We start from the raw sequence: 20,278 nt of genomic DNA, 5'->3' as shown, positions 1-20,278 counted from the left end.
CATACCCCAGGGCTGCTCCATACCAAGGGGCACTGTACGTACAATACTATAGAAAGCAGTGTGGGGGAATCAGCCCCAAGGACAAAATAGCGGCCTGCTGACATTACCGGCCTGTAAGAGCATGCTCAGACTGGTACAACTTCAGCTGGTTTCTCAGAGGACTTGTATATCCGAGCATGCTGGTTCCCAGAGGATCTTTTGAAGTATCCCTGCTGTTAGGGTAGGCACCAGGACTTTGTGCAACCTCCAACTACCCTGGAGCATCCTCTCCTAGTGCAGTTGATTGAAGGGCCATTGTGACTTACAGACTTTCATGAGCTACATTTTACTCCATTTTCTCTCTGGTTCATTATTTACTTCATGGCTACTCTAACAGATTATCATTTCCCTCTATCTATCTGTATTTTATTCACTTGCTGGGCAGTGAAGCTAAGCCATGTTCACTGCTGCTTCAATCCCTGGCTACCCACTTTGAGGAGATAAACAGCTTCACAGGGTACTTCGAGTCCTGCAGGTCTGCAGTTGAAGTCCATGCAAGATGCCTATTTTCCTCATGCAACCACCAGAACATACAGTACCCAAGAGCTGGACAGCCCATGTAACATGCAGTGGGGATGGATAGGAAGATTTCTTGTTCACATGTAGTACAATTCACAAATACTCCTTAAGAGAGCTCTTCCTGATGTCATTTGTAAAGGCGATCTATAAAGTTCTATTATTGTTTGCTTAACCACTAGCTGTGAAAGCAAAGTGACTAGTAGAGATGTGGCGTACAGTGTGCACCAATGAACATTACAACAGCTGTCATCACACAACCTCTCTTATTTCATGGCAATATTGCACCAAGGCTTAGAGGAGCTATTTTTGTTCTCAGTGTTACTGCCACACAGGATGATAATTAAGAAAAGCATACACTGGGCTGGAAGGAAACGTGTAAGAAGCTCTGGAAAAGTAGCCCTGAAGCTATACTAGCAATGGAAATGAAGTTCTGTTACTCAGAGCCAAAAGAATTTGACAACAGAAGATAAGCAGAATTTGCTTATCCTAAGCACTCTCACCACAGCAGGGTCCTCAGGATTACCGCTGTCTCAAAGGTACATTAATCTTTCAGAGATGAGAGAGGAATGAAAGTGACTGACTTTTGAGGTAGACATGTGAAGTACTCATTCAGTTTGTCTAGACAAGAAAATGCCACATGTGCTGTCCTTCTCTCTTTTGGAAAGAAAAAGGACAACACCAGCCTCTTCACTGAATGTGGCATGTGACGGTTCCAGAATGGCTCTTGACCCATCTGGTGAACTTGTCAGAGAAAAAAGTAGGAGAGATGCTGGATAAAAATGTCTGAGTTCCAATCTGGGGACTGGTGACAATGCAGCCAGCATTCAGGGGAGCAGTAACTGTTATGATGTAAAAGCAAAGAAAAAGAAAGAAAACATGAACTGGGAAACACTTGTGCATGGTTGGCATTTTGGACAGATGCAGAAGACAACAGGTTTAATTCCCATCTGTGTAACCACCTTCTCTGTAAACCCTTGGACAAACACATGAATTTCTTTGCACTTTACTCCCAAACCTCTGGAACAGGCACAGTGATATTTACCTTTCTGTGATCTAACCAAAAGCTCTTTAGAAAAAGAATTGTCTCCCACTACTGTCAATGGAGCAGATAAAAACATCTGCCAGCTTGTTTAGCTTATGACTTGATTTCAGAGTGCCACATGTTGAGCTGTTGCAGTCTTTTTTAGAAACTGTGGGTCAGCTTTGCACCTCAAGCAGCAGCCGAAAAACTGACTTATCCAGCTCACCTGATCCCCCTGGGGTAACACATAGGTATCTTTTCTCTTTCATGGAAGGGGAGGGATAGACGTAGCAGCAAGGATTCATAGCCGAGGCATCTTTACATTCCAGTTGGTTCCTACAGTAGCCAAACCCCATCATTTAGACAGAGTAACTATTGAAAGTTCAAGGTGGTATAAAAGAGCCTGGAGGATACCACTGTTCTGCATCAAACCCAGCTTAAAAAAAAAAAAAATAGGCAAAAAAAAAAAAAAACCCAAACCACCCCAACCCAAAAAACACTATACCCCTTCCTCACCGCCAAATAAACCCCAAACAAACCCTCCCCCAACCTCTAACATGAACAGTATTCCTCAACCAGTTCCTCTTCTATTAGTTGAGAACACCATCTTTACAGAAAAAGATGAGTGGTATAAGTCAGTATAACTTCAGGTGTTTGAGTAACTGTGCTTAGTTCCCAGTTGCCTTTTCAATGCTGCTCTGATGGCGATGCAGAAGCAGAGTCCTGTCTCTGGGATGCAGCCATTTTCATGTGTCCCTTTATATCTAGTGTCTTTTGCTAATGCAACAAGTAGGTATAGTTTAGTACTATGTTGCCACTGATGTGCAGCAGGATTGAACAATTTGCAAGCAGCAAGTACCCATCTCCTGCCAATTCCTGTGGTGAAAAAGGACCCTAGAGAGTCTATCAGCTTTGCTTAGTCCCTCTACTGAGATAGAGACTGCATTTGCTACATGGAAAAGATGGAGAGCAGATGAGAGGCGAGCAAGCATGGAATGGGGAGGACACAAGAACCTGACAGTTTGCAACCACAGATCACCTTTCTGTTGTCCTTGGGGCACCAAGAACATGCTTTGCCCACAAAACCAAAAAACTCTGAGCCAGCCTGGGGTATTCACCTTTCAGCACTTCATAGTAATCAAGTATTCTGTCTTTAAGTAACATGCCTAGCAATGACATGCCCAAATAGTCCACTCATGGTCACTGCATGTCTGCTTTTGTGGCTGGCTTATAAACCTCAAGGTGCTGGGCAGCAGATGAGTTTCAGCCACAGCTGCAGAAGCTGAAAAAAGTCCCATCCAGTGAGTACTTCTGTACTCTAAGTCAACACTAAGTCTGTGTTAGAAAAAACAGAGTTTAACTTCTCCCTGGGAAACAGTTCCCCCCCCCATCTCCTGCAAGTAGGGCAGTCTTGAAATATCTCTGAAGTTACATCCAGGCCAACTACAGAAGCTACAACAGATAAGTTGGGAAATTTGTAATATGATCAGAAACTGCTTTGAAACAAAGTATGTGAACGTTTAAGGCGAGTACTAGGGGTAGAGCCAAGTAAGAGCCCAGCAGTCTGCTGTTGTCAAGAGCAGTCCCACTTCCCCCACATGTAACCATGCCTGAGGTCTCCCATTTTTTTTCATCCCTCCTCGTATATGTACAGCATTTGCTGTTTTCTAGCACGCTGGAGCTTACAGAATGTGCCAACATATGCAAAACGATTTCTTTTCCCAGAAAAACAAAATTCCAAAATTTATAAATCCAAAAGACATTAATCCTGAGGATGGTGTAAAAGAGGTGGAAAACAAGTTATTTAACAACAGATCTTCTCTCTCTTTAACCCCCAAATTAAAGAGTTTTCAAGTTCCAGTCCTTTGCCTTTCCAATAGCAGCGACATTTGTGTCTCTCTGCTGTCTTTGGTGAAGAGTTTGCATCCAAAAAGCTCACCCATCTCACAGCACGCTGCAAGAAACTTGAGTAGACGGAAACAGCATTTGGATCAGTTGGTAATTTACTTTAGCATGAGAAGATTAAAAGCATTTCTCTTTTGCCTGCTTTTGTATATTCATCTATTTTGTAGTTCCCATGCTATACAGTTTCCACTTTGAGTAGAAATCTGCAAAACATAAACCTCTATGCAGAAAAAAACACTGCACTGACGAAATTAGACAGCTGGATACATGTAGATTCCCCAGCAGCCTCTCACGGTCCTTGGTACAGAATTCCTAAAACTCTATGACGTTGGAAGTATTTGAAAGGCACAGCGACCTCTGCAGCAAAAGCAGATGCATCTGACAAAGCATACCTCTTTCGGAATGAGTAGCTCAGTCCACACCTAAGCTGTTGGTCGGCAAGAGCTGTTTTATATCAACAGGATACCTAATTATGTTAGCAAATTTGTTTCAATAAATGCATCATATTGAATACCATTGTTCCTTAATTTAAATCCAGACTGTCTCATCACAAAATATATGCTGTGTAGCTTTGCCATTGGCATTTGCTCACAGCTCTAACTACCTCATTCCTCACCTGCATTAACTCCTGATGGGCCTTTTGCCCTCCTGCTTTAAAGAATCATTCCCAGCATCACACTGCATCCTTAGTAGCAAAATCCCAGCACATACACTGCATTTGGAAAAAGGTAAGTGAGCTAGCATGGCTAGACAAAGCTCAACTGACTCTAATTCAACTGCATAACACAGCTTGTGTGGCAGGGCAAGAGTCTCACCTTATTCCCTTTTGTTAATAGCCATGTACTGCTACATAACAGTTCAATAATGATAACGGACCTTAACTGTAAATGTTGCATCATGCCTAAGAAACTACCCCACAGAATTAAGGGGAAATTGGCAGGTACTCAATTAGCTGCCATTCTTGTTTATTCTGTGAACTCTACATTTGAAGCCATAGCTGACTGTAATATTCTGATGGTCAGTCCATGCTTCTCTACCATTTTCCATTTATTACACACTGAACAAAAGGCGAGAAAGTGCAGACATCAAGAGGAAAAATTCTAGTACCACTACAGTAGCTAAAGCTGTTTGCAATTGAAAGCAATGATAGGTAATCTATAAAATAACTTCAACAGCTCCACAGTAAGAGAATCCCACTATTAATAGTACCAGTGGCTGGAAGAGATTTTATTCAACAGTGAAAGTCAGTCCACTAGAAAAAAATTGATGCTTTTATAATATAAGCTACATTGTTTTATGATGTACAGACCAACATCTTCAGAAACTACTGTGGAGGAATTAAAGGAGTTTCAATCAAGATCAAAGTTTGGGTGATAACACAAGGTTAGATATGAAGAATGAAGCTTTCCACCAACAAAGGCACACTGTCTAAACTAAATTTAAACACACTTTGACAGTATGTTTTTGATAGTGTGTGTCCTGAGGACAAGGAGCCCAACTAACTTAACCCACTGCATTTAGAATAAAGTACGTTTTCAAGTCACCCTCCATAAAAAGTCAGATTTGTTTTTTTAAATTTTGTTTTCTCAAGCATAACCAGAAATTCAGAACTCAGTTCCTTGCCATCTTTTCCTTTTACCTTTTATCACCTATCTTATCACCTTTTTATGCTTGGTGATCAACCACAACAGAGATTAGGAACAAGTCCCTGTGGCTATTCTGGCAACCAGCAGAGGCACTACAGATGTGCATCTTCAGCACACCCCTTGTTCTTTCAGATCAGTGCAGGAAATGTTAGCTCTGTGATGCCCAGTTTCCTTATGGTAGCATATTCCTAGGTTGGAGGAGCTACACAGATCATTTATGATGCAGAGCCAATATAAAAGCTTTACACAGAACGCCAAACCCTGCCCTCTATTATTTAGTAAACTGGGATTTCTTCTGAATGCTGACACAATCTATGAAATTAAAGGACCTGCAACAGCCTTTATGGTAAAACTTGCAACAATATTTATGACCAAGCCTATTATTAGAGATTTTACAGTGAATTAAGGACTTGGCAGTGTTAGGTTTAGGGTTGGACTTGATGGGGTCTTTTCCAACCTATATCATCCCCCATATACTTTCCAGACAAGTATGACCATATAAAGTAGTAATTAATTATGTTATATGGTAGGGAATCAAAGCAAAGAGAAATAAGATTGAGTTTGAAAATGTCCTTTTGTCCTCTGAAGGATTCATTTGTTGGCCTACCACAGTGTTACCCACTATCATTAACACAATGTAACTATGAGTATTGTTACTGTGGCTGCCAAAACCTGGCTGCATCATTCCTGGGAAAATGGAAGAAGAATGAAAAGCGAATGAAGAAGCAATTCTAGCATACTTGTTTAGTTCTAAGAGACTCATGAGACTGGAAGGGTTGAAGTTGTGTTTTGTTATATAAGTAGATGGTATCTGGCAACTAGAAACTGAACCACACTCAAAGGAAAGCAAACAGAAAAACAATTGTGTAAGCAAGGCATGTAGAGAATGGAGCACCACCATGCTCTACATGATTAATTGTTCCACAGCTCTGTTCTCCCCAGGGCTCTGAGTCAAGATGGATTCAGAGGCTGACACAGAATTGGACTGGAGTTTTCTTCTGAAAACTTCTCCAGAACGACATATACAAGCTACCTACGTATCTGCTCAGCACACAGGTTGCCAGTTGGCAATGCATTTGCCTGTAAGCACTTGGCCATGAGTTTGCATGTCTAAACAGCATGCACAGTACTGTGTGGAGAGAGACAGCCAGGACCAGCTCTAAACAAGCCATGCGGTGCCTACCCAGCGCATCTCAGTGCCATACAGATGCACTGGCCTGAGCTGCAGAATGCAGGGAAAGGCACCCAGGCTGAGCTGACAGGACACTGATGGATTCCAAGTGGCTGCTTTCTGCTTTGACAGTTCTACAGAGCGCTGCATTACACTGCATAAACGTAGCCTGACACAGCGTTAAAGACTCTGGAGAAAAAGAATCACAAAGATTACCACAAGTTTTCATTTTAACTTTGCTTATTGAAAGAAGCTTTTTTTAACTGCAAAGAACATTTCTCTACTGCTCTAAATCAGGAACTAATGCTAAGTCAAATGAGTGAAGTGAGAAAGTTTGGTGTCAGATATTTCTGCCATGGCTTCCTATAAAGTCAGAAACACTTCCCTCTGGTTTTGTGCAACTAACTGAACAGTTATACTCCAAGAATTTCACATGGTAGGTATAAACGAGGCAGCCCTGTTAATCCAGGCTGATGTGAAATTGCCCTTTAAATAGTTTTAGAATTCTTTTAAATAACTTCTCACAGCTGTATTTCTATTCTTCAGTTAAACAGGCTGGGAAAGCATTAAAATAGAGGGTGGGTTTTTTCTAATAATGATCTCTTTTATCATCAGTCAAGATAGTTTCTGAAGGGTTTTATAAATGATTTTGCTCCAATTCCAAATAAATGCCCAATTTTGATATTACAATAGAGTGACTCATCATGCTAAGTGAAAATCACTTCCTACTTCTCTAACTCAGGACAAAGAAGAGGCCTGCAAGACCAAGGGAAGATAGAGCTCAAAAACGGACAGATTATCACAGCATGAAGTGCTTTAACTCCTGCCAGAGCCCATGTAACAAATCACATAGGTAAAGGCAGTAACAGCACAAAACTTGCCATTATTGTTTTGACTGCCATCCATTTGTACATTAGTCATTGGTACTATCAGCTTACACCCCTACAGCCAACTGTCCCCCTTTAACTGCTCCACAGACAACAGGAGCTCCAAACTGCAATACTGACTGAGTCCAGTATAGCCAGCCTGTCCAAAACAGAGCAGTGGAAGAGTTTGACTCTGTTCTCTCCTGCATGAGACTAACCACCAGGTAAAGCACAAGTTTCAGAGCTGAAGCAAGCTGTTCCTCATTTCTGGTTCTCTTGGCCTGCACGGAAGCTCTGGGCAGACAGATTAAAGTGACACAACCAGATACCAGCTGACAGGGAGGTGTGGTTGAACCTCCCATGTTGAACTTTTTCCATGGCCTCCCCCCTCCCATCTGCTTTCTTGTACATTGTTTCTTGCTCAGCTCTGGGCAGCCCAGATTTGGTGGGGCTTGAGAGAAGGGGAATTACAGAAAAGCAATGACACCACTGCAAATGTAATAAAGCATACAAAGACATTTCTGGCTATATATACTCCATTTACAGGGAAACAGCCAATTCAACAGCCAGTTCAATTTAGCAAACTGAGGAATCCAGCCCTCTGCTTCCCCATCTGAACCTCTGCAGAGTCAAACATTAAAAATGATTCAAGGCAGAGATAACACCATTTCAGTACTGGCAAAACCTCTTCAGCAGCTCATCTTTCGGATGCACTTTTTAATTCCTGAGCAGTATAGGAAGCAGCAGTAAAGCCTGTAGTTTATGCCTGGCCCAGTTACAAATAGAGACAAGCTATTACTTTCTCTTTCCAAGAATTCATTCAATTGAATCCAATTTTGAAAGCTTTGGAGAATAATTTGAACTATAAGGAATTTTTGGTTCCTTCTGAGCCTTCACAGTGCCCCGACACTGGCATTATTCATCCACCATTTGTCAGTGGCTTGGAGGCTATAAATTCAAGCAGAACTAATAGCAAAACAGCTTCTTTGATTACATTGTGAAAGTGTAGTTTGTGTAAGCAAGTATCTTGCAAACATTCCCACTTCTGTGAAGCTCTTACATACTTCAAGTGGAAGTATTTTTAGTATAATTGCCATTAAATGAAGTATAGGAATCCAATATAATTTTATAACTGATAAAAAATATTGCTACTTTGTATCATTAAAATGATTTTCAGAACTGCTGCAAATGATTTTCAGAACTGCTGCAATCACATTTTGCCAATACATTGTCTGTCAATGTATGTGAGATTCATAAAAACAGGCCAGTTTCATAGAACACTTGAAATACAGTTTATGTGCAGCCAGAGACATTTTATATCCCACAATATGTGATTTTCATTCTTCAGCGTGTGCTCATCGTACCATATACAACACATAGTGGGAATACAGAGCTTTTCCTTCTGCATTTACTGCAATGTCATTTACCAATGACATTGTGTCAGGTATCCAGGTCTTTAAACACGCCTTTCAGCCAAGACATGGTGTATACGTGGAGCTACTACAAAACCTTTGGAAGGTCAGCACGAAGTTACGCTGAGATGTTCTCTCCAGTAGCCCTTTATCTGGCACAGATCATTTTCTCTGTCAGAACCACCAATTCCTGTTTTCAGGGCAGACAGAGTAGAAACTCCACACACAGCCTGTCCTTGCCTTCCCACTCGCCACCTGCTTGCTTGATAGGGGACACAGCAGCCATGAGGAACTTGCTGCCACTGAGAAGCCGTCCCTTGTAATGAAGCTAATCAGGCCAGGGACTGACTTTTCTACCTTATTTCCCTGCAGAAATGCCAAATGCAAGTTACCCTCGCACCCAATACAATTAATTAGCAAACCAGTGAGTCTGAAAATCTATACACGACGACAGATGGTGGGGCTCCTAGAAGCAAGTAAATAGGACTTTCTTTCCTTTTTGTTTATTACTGGAAACAATATTACCAGCCTAATCACATCCCCAGAAGACATTACTCTACAGTTAAAAAGGTCTGTCTATAGCTGCTGCAATGAGTCCTCTCACAGGCTGGCACTTGCATGCTGGTAAGGGTCTGCATGGCAGACCACTTGTTCTACCCACATAGATGTTGGCTGCCTTTTGCAAGTAACAGCTCAGCAGTATGTAGGGAGAGCAACAGAAGGCAGCCTGGGAAGAGGAGGAGCTTAAGCAAAAGCAGACCCTTTCTGAATAATCAGGAGAAAGAAGTGGCAGTAAAAAAAACCCATAGTCTAACACCTACTGCTCTCTATCATCCAAGATGACCTATAAGTCTGTTCATAAACTGTGCAGAACTTATTTTCTTCAGTATTTTTAGACTGGTCATGTACTGTTGGCTCAATTTGACAGTTTTAATTCACAGGAGAAAAAGGAGGGGAAGAAATCATTCCAGAACACCAGTGAGTGCTGGGAGACATGGGATTTCCATGAGTGGCTCATTGTTGGTCTTGCCATGTTGGCAAAAGGGCAGTCTCAACAAACAAGCATAAACTGATTTGAGGCACTAAATGCAGCAAGAAAAATAAATTTGTGTTATTTTGCAGAATAAAAAGCTTAAAAGAATTAACTTTAATATCTAAGCTCAGCACAGCCGAGTTTGCATTTGTACTCTTCTGGTGGGGAGTAATCATCTCGCTTGAGCAGTCAGTGGAAGAAAAACAACTGACTACTGTCATTGCTTATGTAAATGACTCTAGCAAAGACTATAACAATTTAAAGATGTGGGACATCAGCAGGCAAAGAAGGGCCCAAGCCATGTCCATAGAATCAAAAGCCAAAAAAACCCACCCAAAAAACCCAAACAACAAAATCACCCAGTAACCTCCCCAAAAAACAAGCCCTGAGAATAAAAATAATGCATGTTTTTAAATCAAAAGACCTCTTCTCTGCTGATGATTTCCTCTTTGGCTCTTCAGTGATTCTATTATCAAGCTTCCCTAATGATAAAGAAAAATAAATTCTTGTTGGCCGTTCTTTACTTCAGATAATCTACTTTAATTGGGTGCTGAGCAACAGATTGTACTTCACTCGCTTTCCTGAACTTGAATGACAGGAGTGAAAAAGCACTAGCTAGTTAAGACTATGCTGTTATCCTAGTGTTAGGATGAAGACCACACTGGGCAAAGAATTCCTTTGCAGCATTTAAGCCCTATGCTGCGTAGTGAGAAATTCAATCTTGTCTTCGTCTTCTGCTCAGAACTGGAGCGATCCATTTTTAACAGCCACTTCTGGGTAGCTTTGGTGAAGCTGACATGATCACCCATAAGGATGACATCTCACACACAAGCATTTTAAACCAGATGTGGTTTTTCACATCCAAGAGAAGGTGGATGAGCTATTTATTGTAGCCATTGAAGAATGAACTCTTGCAAAAAATGTCAGGAAGCATAATGAAAACAAGAAGAGTGAAGAAATAGCTAAAGTCCAATAGAGTTTTGCTATATAATTTAAATAAAATACACATCACACCAAAGATGCCATATTTATGATTAAAGAGTTTACTATTTTAAAAGTTAGATTTAGCTTCTGATGCATCCTATTAGCCAAGCTGCAGCGCGTTAAGATAATGTGCAAAAGCATTTTTAATATTGGGTCTAGCTACAATTTACCATGGAATGAAATGGAGAGAAAAAGAAAGATATTGTAATATATGCCACCACAATTGACAGTTACAAAGTCTTTTGTAGCTCTCTTTCAATGGAAATATCAAGTCCACAAGTAAGCACCATAACTGTGGGTAAAAGAGCAATATATGATATCACATAAAGAACCAGAATAAGTTTCTTGGTCTCAGAGTCATCCCAATTTGTTCATGCACTGCGTAATGTAGTGTGGTAAATGATATTTGTCTCTCGTTGCTACCAGAAGCCAGCCAGCCAAGTTTTGCAAATGTCAATTTAAACATTTGCCTGAAACACACATGTAAAGCCCAATGTTTGGTTACATCTGCAGCTACAAGACCAAGCACAGCCCCCCTCCTCCCCCCCCTCCACGACTGGAGGATCAGAAATATAAAGGAAACTGAAAATCATACAGTAATCACAGAGCTGGTAAAACACTGGTGGCCAAAACTTCAGCTCTTGCAAATCTGTATTGCTATGGTGGCCAACTAGAATTACAGAAATGACACTAATTCTCTGACCATTGTCACACTTTGCAACCTTGATGTATAGAAACCCAGACCCTGGCTTACATTCCCAAGAACACCTCTAAGTCTTATTTAGGCACTTGATTTCTAAGAATTACTATGGAATTTTTACATACTTCATATTTTTTAAAAAAAATACTTAAAATAAAAAAGTTAACGTAGTTACCCATATCACATCTCAAATCTGATAACCCGTATCACATCCCAAAAGACAACAGCATAGACTAAGGCTGAACTAGCATTTGAATATTTCCTTGCACCTCTAGTGAGGAAAAATACTTTGCAGTTCAATTTGAACATACATAAAATCCATTTTGATGTGGAAAAAAAAAACCCAACAACCTTAACTCTGCATCAGATAAAGCAGAATATGAAGTTTCCCCTTCAGCTTAAAATAATTATAGAAAACTTATAAATACCTCTTATATTGCTCAAAGAATTCATGCATGTGGTGATGGCTCCACACAGTCAGTGCAATATTCCAGTCATTATATGGGGACAGGTTGGTTTGAAAGGCAAAGTTTAAAATATATTCATACAGTAAGACAGTGGGGTTTTGTCTTGGTTGCAGCGACAGCTACTGAGAGACTCAGAAAGGTTAAGTATTCTGTAAAATTTACTACACAGGGCTCAGCTTGGTGTACCTACCATTCTAATGACAAAGCTATGTTTTCATCTTCACCTTAGAGATTCAGTGTGTTGTCTATTATTCCACTGCTAGCTCTGGAATATTCTGGAACACAATAATCATTGTGGTTACAAGCAGGCTTAGAAGAAGCTAATGCCTCTCAGTACATATTTTGCATTACAAGGAAAGAATATTTGGTTTCTTTCATTTAGTCCATTTGCCTCAGGCTCTCTGGAAGTCCGAAGAAGGAAGGCATTTGCTTTCAAACTAGCAGATTTGAATGGTTAAATGGTATGGAAACTATTTACAGTATAATTTTACTTCTTTGTGCCTGTGTCTCCCGCCTGTTATTACTGGAATCTCTTTCAGACATGGACTGTATCTTATCATGGTGTCTACTGTGAAATACCAGAGGTAGAAAAGGCATGACACTTGCTACAGCAGCTCTCCAACAGATTCTCCACTTTCCCTGTTTTTCAAGTGTCCAGGGCAGCAAGTTCAGTGTCTCTAATAGATAGTAATTAAAGGTAGGCGTAAGGAGGAACAGAAACAGGAGACATTTTGCTCTAGAGAAAGGAAAGGACAATACCATCCCTTTTAAAGCAGGTGTATTAAAATGATACCTGCTCTGGCTTTATACCAAGCTGCTAACAGACTTATTTAAAAGGAGCAAGTAATTTTAATTAGCTCTCCCTGGACTCATGAACATGTGGGTCCCAGGTGGTGGGGGAGCAGGGAGAAATAAATGTATATAAACTTAAATGAAGAGCAGGCTGGCCTTGTTGCAAGCTATCTCAGCTCTGCCAGTAATCACTTTTAACAATATAAGTCCACAGTGACCTCTGTTGTTCCTTTCATATTGGAGATAAAAAGATGAAGCACTCGTACTGCAGCTGGTGAACATGCTGCGAGCTGGGAAATCAATGACTCTTTCAGACAGGTCTCTGTGCAAAAAAGGTTATCAGACATGAAATAATTAATTTTAATTCAACTGTTTAAAAATAGATGCTGCAAAAAGAAAAATGGCCTTTCCTGATAAACCCAAGGCTACCAGACCTTTTCAAAACTAGTATTTCCTTCATGACATCAGATGCCTCTCATTTTAGAATAGAACATGAATTATATTTTTTTCCACATTTCTTTCCTGTTTATGTACTGTAATGCATTAAATGTGCTTCTGGCAGAAGAATTTCAAGTAGTTCCCTACTCTGATGTTCTACAGTTTCTCAAGGGTAGCTATCTCTATCACCATACCACATAAAGCCTACGAGCAGTGGGTCTTCAGAGACAAGAATCTATCCAGAAAGGCAGATTCACGAGGTGGTAAAGTATTAGAACAGAACTGTCCCCAAATTAGTTCTGAAATGTTAAGCAACTATGTATTTCATCCTGGAATTTACCCTGTTACTTCTTCTAAAGACTGTTAGGAAAACATGCAGAATTTTCCTGTATTACAGATACTGTTCTCTCCTTTGAAAGACACTGCAAAGTTGGTGGTATAACACCCAAGAGTCCCATTTTCTGTAGGAGGCAATACATGGGTAGAGGGAGTTGAAAGCTTTCTTGCCTGTACATCAGGCTTACTAGTCATGCTATGAATGCAGTGTGCCGAGGTTGAACACTCATCTGCACAGATGTGAGACTGGTCTCTGCCATGTGAACCTCCCTTGGCATTTGGGTTGGAGTAATGTTTTTCCCATAGCCTAAGACCTTCTGTTCTGCTGAAGTTTTAAAGTCAATATCATCTGAACTTGGAACTGAACCAACATCATTTGAATGCTGTAGCCATGGTCTCTGAAAGGGGGACCTTTGAAGGCTTGCTTGCCTTCTATATTGTATCAAGCTGCTAAAGAGTGATAAGCAATTCAGCATGAAAAGAAGCTCAAGACAGCATTTATTTTTCCTTCATGTGTAACAATAAAAAACTGTATATTGATCCGTTTTTTTGGAAAATAGCCTCCATCTGTGATTTAGGAACAGCAGCCAGGTTAATTGCACCGTGCAGTTTGTTGTTTGACCTTCTTTTTTTATCTTTCCTGGCCATTTCTACAATTCCTCCAGAGAGCACAAAATGTTTTGAGTGAATGATGCGCCATAAAACTGGATAGAGAGGAAAAAACAGCAGTGAACTTCTGTGCACACTCAGAATAACTGAGCAATGTAAGAATTCACCAGCAGTCCCCAGGCTGCACCTCATATACCCCACATTGACAGAGCATAATTTCTTTGTTTAAACACAGAAACATTTACAAAGACCATTAATTAAGCAAAACGCAATAAATAAGCCACTGTACAAATAAAAATGATGCCAGACACAACCAGACACCAGGACCATGAGTGGGTTTCCTACTATCTACTTCTGTAGTGGAAAAGCAGTGTCTGTTTCATAATGCAAAGCCTGGAACTCTAACAGGACAGTTTATACAATGCATTACAGAAGAAGGTATCAACTGATTCAGCAGATGCTTCTAAAAAGAGTGTTCAATACTGAACCTTAGGACTTCAACCCAAGCATATTTGCCAGTTCAGTTCATCCCACTTTGAAATTACCCAAAGATTTTAATCTTCTCATGTACCTGCTCACTAGAGAGGTCTTCAACCTGTTGCTTATTTCTTGCAGCTTTTGCTGGTCTAGATGCGATGCTTGTTGCCTAACCCCCTCTCTGGGGCACAAACTGTGCTATGAATATGAGAAGAGAACCAATGCGACTTGGTAACTATTTGAGATCGTCTGGCATCAACTATTGCTCAAATCCAGTTATATAAGATTCTGAAGCATTTAGAATGTCTAAAAATTCCCCCTCCTCCAGCTGGTTCCTCTGTGAACCATTATCATCTGGCATAATAACAATGGTGGGGCAGAGGTTTTTCTCGGATATAGCCTGGGTGGAGGAGGAGTGGAGGGCTGTAGAAACCCGCTATATAGGGGGTTTATATACATATATATATAGGGGACATATATATATATATATATAGGGAACAGACCCACTCAGGAAACACAGAAACTCTGTAATGGGGTTAGCAGGTTGATTGGCAAATGAGGTCATTTAGACAAAGCTTATCTGTGTGCATGGCAAGGATTTGAACTCCTTTTAGGTGACAGAACACTCAAAATTACCACCTGGTCGCCAGTGTTACAACTCCTTTAGTAATTAATGATACTACATAGAGGGCTTGAAAGAATAGCAATCAAGATACAGCAGTCTCCAAGACAGTTAAAGTAATGAAAACATCCAGGAAAAGTATCATTGTTCAGCATTTCCCACCAATATTGCAGCCATACCCTTGGCCTGCTTGAGTCCTACCTTACTTTCATAGAAGTTAGACCTTTCCTCCTGTAGGCATACGTGTTCAGGTTCAACACCCAGCTCTACCAATGAATCATGCAATTCTAGGTGGACAGCTTCAGCTGTCCCTCTCCATGCTTTCACCTGGAAGACCACAACTTACTTAGAATGAGACCTTCATTTCACTCTGCACTTCACACAGCAACAAATATAGTTGGACAATCAAACTCAAGAGGAACTTCTAGGAATCGCCATCATACAAATGGAAATGGTGGCAAATGGCTAATACTATTGATTTTACAGCAAATGAAAAATTACACAGCATACAAAGCCAATTCATCAGTAATTCGCTATATGGGAGCCTTCCTTAGTTCCCATAATAGCTTTACAACATAACTACACTTACAAGCCATCAGGACCAACATTTGCCTGAATTTTATTCAGAATAATAGTCTGGGGCAAAAGCTGCAGCTGTAATGTGAACAGTTCAAATATTCACCCTCATGCAGAGCTCTGGGACAAAGCTTTATGCACAGACATCTCCTATTTTGAATATGAGCTGTGAGCAGGTCTATTCCACCCCAATGAATTGCACCCTTGGTGATCATTGAGAAGCGAGAAACTGTTTGATTACTTAAATGATGGGAACTGAAGAGGTATACTCAAAGTCAGGAAGAAATGCTTGTTCCTTTTGATATTAGTTTTATTTATTAATGAAAGTCATCATGATCTAATGTCTTCTAAATTAGCCTCAATTAATTTCTGAATTAATCAGGTGTGTTCCTGGTAATTTCTTTCTCCTATTACACTTTTCAAGAATCTTCAAATGATAAAAGGAATTTCAGTACAAGGAAATTGAGAGGTTTCTTTTTAACAGACATTCAAGATAGGAATAGAATAGATACAGAAGTCATGAGGGTGAATCTCATCAGACTGCTTTGAAACCATAGATTAGAAGTCAATTATTTTATCAAAGTCACCACAAATCATCAAATATCCTCATTAGCCACCATTTTAGTTTTGTTTTTAATTTTCAGAAGTGAGAAAGGCTAAAGCAATTTCAAGTTTTTCACTCAAACTCCAAACCATTCCTAGCAGCAAATCAGACAATCTGGACACTGAAAAGGAGATGTGGGGTAATCTCTCTCAAGACATTGTGTGTGCGCCTTGGCCTCAATTATAGAAGCCTTTGAAGACAAATTAAGTGTCTTCTAACTCTTGTTAAAACTTTATTTGCACCTGCAGAAGATCAGACCTATATGGATTGTTTTGTGCTGTTATATTGCATCAGAGTGGATTTGAGCAACCAACTTTACTTCAGTCACAACAGGAGCAAAACTAGTGGTGTTGAGCAACTTCAAGAAGCTACCCACAGGATGAGGGAGTGGTCACTGCTCAGGAAGATTCAAGGCAATGCATTTTATAGAGGAAGCAGTCCATGTCCCAGAGGCTGGGACGCACCCCTCGAAATCAGAATTCTTCATTGCTTTTCATCAGCACCAAGGCATCCAGCCCCACTTTCCTTTCTCCACTGCAATATTGTGTAGGAACCTGCTCCCAAGGCTTGAACTGCTGGGTTAGTGTCAAGGGCAGGAATCAAATTAGTATTTCTCTCTTCACCTTGTGAGAATTGCCCAGGAGGAGTCTTTGGGGCTGCAACTTACATACACAGTGAGAGTGTTTTATCTAAATCCCAGACTGGTTTGGGTTGGAAAGGACCATAAAGCTCACCCAGTTCCATCCCCCTGCCATGGGAAGGTGGCAGCCACAGCTTCTTGGGCACCCTGTGCCAGTCTTACCACCCTCTAAAAATTTATTCCTAATATCTAATCTAAACCTTCTCTCTGACAGCTTAAAGCCATTCCCTCTGAACTTGTTCTAACATGTCCTCGTCCTTACTGTGGGGGCCCAGAGCTGAACACAGTTCTCTACTCACAAGAACAGAGCAGAGGGGGAGAATCCCCTCTGTCAATCCTGCTGGCCACACTGCTTTTGATGCAACCCAGCATACAGTTAGCTTTCTGGCCTGTAAGTGCACATTGCTAGGTGATGTTAAGCTTCTTGTCAACCCCAAGTCTTTTTCAGGGCTGATCAACTTGCTACAGTATATTACACATTCCTTACCATTACTTTGATGTTTCCAAAAATACAGTTATGAAGCTGCATAATGTGATATGAAATTACAGCTTTACAAAAGGAAGAGTGATGCCACTGACATGTTCGAGAACACATGATCTTTTTTGATAGCACATTATATTTACAATGCCTGTCTTCAGGCAGGCTGTGCTAAAAAGAATTTGGAATCAGAAGGCATGTGGTCAGGCTAACTGCGAATAACTCTGGTACTTTTCTTTCCAGCAGTACAGAAATGACACAGAACATAAAGGATCCAAAGCATGTATCCAAATATATATGCTCAGAATTTAATTAGAGTGAATTATTCTTGTCCACCTAGGATAATTGCAACATTATGCTTTGATGGTTGTTAGCATCACATACACTTACAGATTAATAGTGTTTCTTCCATGTCTCCTTTTGATTTAATCAGGCCATCACTCATTACAACCATGCATGGCCGGTTCTACAAGATGAGAATGTATAAAAGACAACTTGCATTTCAACAAGCAGGCTTTGAGCTACATGTCTCTGACATGCTGCTTAACTGTTTTTGGTGCTCAACTGCAACAGTGAAATCAAAGCCACTGCCCAAATCCATACCCAATCTGAAAATATGCATCAAGAGAGGGTTCAGTTAGGCGTGCTGATTCCAAAGCATTTCTGGCTTTACCTACACTGAATCTCCAAATCTCCTGGTGCCTCCTTTACTCTAGGACTCTGATCCCACTGAAGGCAGTGAATGTCTCATTCATGCAAAGTTCTTCGGAACATAGCTCCTGAAAGGGTCACTGAACATACACGTGGATGGCCTTGGAAGGAAATCACAAATGACTGGGTATTTGTCAACACACAGCCAAGCCACGGCCATGGGTGTGTTTCTTGAGTAAGCCCTTCTCAATACTTGGTCAGCCAAATGGTCTGACACCTGATCATTTCTGTGCTGGGAACAGTTCTAGATTTTTGTGGTCCATATATATCTGTATATATACACATATATCTGTATATATACACATATATATGTATAAAATATATATTTTATATATAGATATAAAAGCACAAGTATGTGACTCCTTTTAAGCATAGGAGTGGTCAGAGTGGGACTAGTTTTATGTATAAAATTAGACATAGATTTAAGCCACCAGAACAGAGACAGTATCTATGCTTGATAAAAACACTGGAAGTCCTGATCACAATGGAGCAATTCATAATGGTATTTTTAAGAACAATAACAATGAGAGATATATCACTAAATTAAAGATTCCCATACAATTCTTCAAACTGTACAATATCATCAAGGCATTGACCTGATAACCAGTCTCAACGCACATCAAGTAAGCAGATACAGATCTAGCAGATCACCACAAACCCCATCAAAAGTCCAGGGGATTACATAGCAATGACATTTGTAACCCAATTTTCATATGACAGATGCAGCAGCAACAATTGCCATGGATTTCTAAATGAATAAAATAATGGGGCTTGGGCTAGTAGCTAATTCACAAACACTGGTTGATTAAGCTTGTCTTAAGCTCCACACTCTGTATTGTTTGGGGATAGTATGCAATTGTGGAACTTGCTTCTCTCTCTTCCCTTCTCTTCTCCTTCCTTCGTTCTACAGAAATGTAATCCCTCCATAATTAAGCATCAAAGCCCAAGACACACATTTTTCAATACAATCCAGGGGCCACAATCATACCCTTAGAAACAAGCAATCCCTAACACAAAATACACTCAGTGCCTGAATGCTAATGCAGCAATTAATCATTTTGATATCCTTGTTCTCTCTCCTGCTCATTTTCTCTCGATTTTTTTGATGTCAGAACCAACTCAGTATAACACTATACCTTTAAAAAATCATCTTTCAAGCAGCAACATTAAATACTTCACAGTGGAAAACAAACAAATCAATACATATTATAGCACTCATGGCATAGCAAGCACTATAGTTACGGTTGCAAAGACACTTGTGTGCTAAGCTCTTTTTTTCACTCCCTCTGAAAGAAACAAAACCAACCTGAAACACAAGAGCAGCTTTCTTCACAGAACCTGCTGCTCAGCTGAGCTGCCAGGGGAAAAGGCTGTTAGATCTTCCTGGCACGAAGAACAACCACCACTGTAACTGTGCAACTACACACAGATATTTGGAGAGAAACAACCCCTCTGCAATCCTCCAAAAGCACCACATGATCACAAAGGGTGAGCTGTGCGAGGCAAGGCTCTCCCATTAGCCCAGACTGGCACAAAAAGTACCACTGAGGAGGCCAAAAGCAGCTACGAAGCAAGAGAAAAACATGATCTTTTTAGGTCCCTTCCAACCCTTGGGATTCTGTGATTCTGTGATTCTGTGAAGGGCAAGAACAATGTCCATCAATGATAAGTATTTTTGAGGGGTCTATGCAAGTTTTTGCTGCTTATCTATGGAAGCATTATTCATTTTCCCTTATCCATGGAAGCATAACAGGAGCACAACACAGAGCAAAACCCCTCCTTCTGCAGCAGACAACAAGAACCTGTTCTACCATGTTCCAGCATCCCTCCCCAACACCTGTGAAGCTAATGAAAACCGTCTCACTAGCTCCACATGGGGAAGGCTGCTCTGCCTGCATGGCCTGCGGCTGTGCAGCAGGTGCACAGCTTACACGTGGTGCTTGCTTGCACACGGGGTGCACTGCTACTATGTGAGGCACGCTTGCACATGGGCTGTGCAAGGGTGTGCCTTGCCTGCACAGCTTGGACATGGGGCACCCTTGCATGTGGGGTACATTGCTTGCATGTGGGGTGCATTGCTTGCATGTGGGGTATATTTATACATGGGGTGCACTCGTGCGGGGTGCACTCGTGCATGGGGTACAAGGCTCACACGTGGGGCAAGCTAGCATGTGGGTACACCACTGGCAGCAGTGCCACCCCAAGAGATGGTGAGAGTGCTTGGAGTTGCTA

General features: G+C 40.8%; 1 long non-coding RNA gene across 1 annotated transcript; it reads right to left on the bottom strand.

Moving 5' to 3' along the window:
• Positions 1-13,842: 13,842 nt before the first annotated feature.
• On the bottom strand, positions 13,843-19,584 carry LOC136021219 (uncharacterized). The gene is made up of 3 exons (XR_010615701.1): positions 19,353-19,584; positions 15,239-15,364; positions 13,843-14,033 (listed from the first exon to the last, which is right to left on the bottom strand). It is a non-coding gene; the product is annotated as an uncharacterized LOC136021219 (long non-coding RNA).
• Positions 19,585-20,278: the final 694 nt, after the last annotated feature.

The sequence above is a fragment of the Lathamus discolor genome, chromosome 12, assembly GCF_037157495.1.
Source record: "Lathamus discolor isolate bLatDis1 chromosome 12, bLatDis1.hap1, whole genome shotgun sequence".
Lineage (NCBI taxonomy): Eukaryota > Metazoa > Chordata > Aves > Psittaciformes > Psittacidae > Lathamus > Lathamus discolor.
This window is presented reverse-complemented; position numbering and strand designations above follow the sequence as displayed.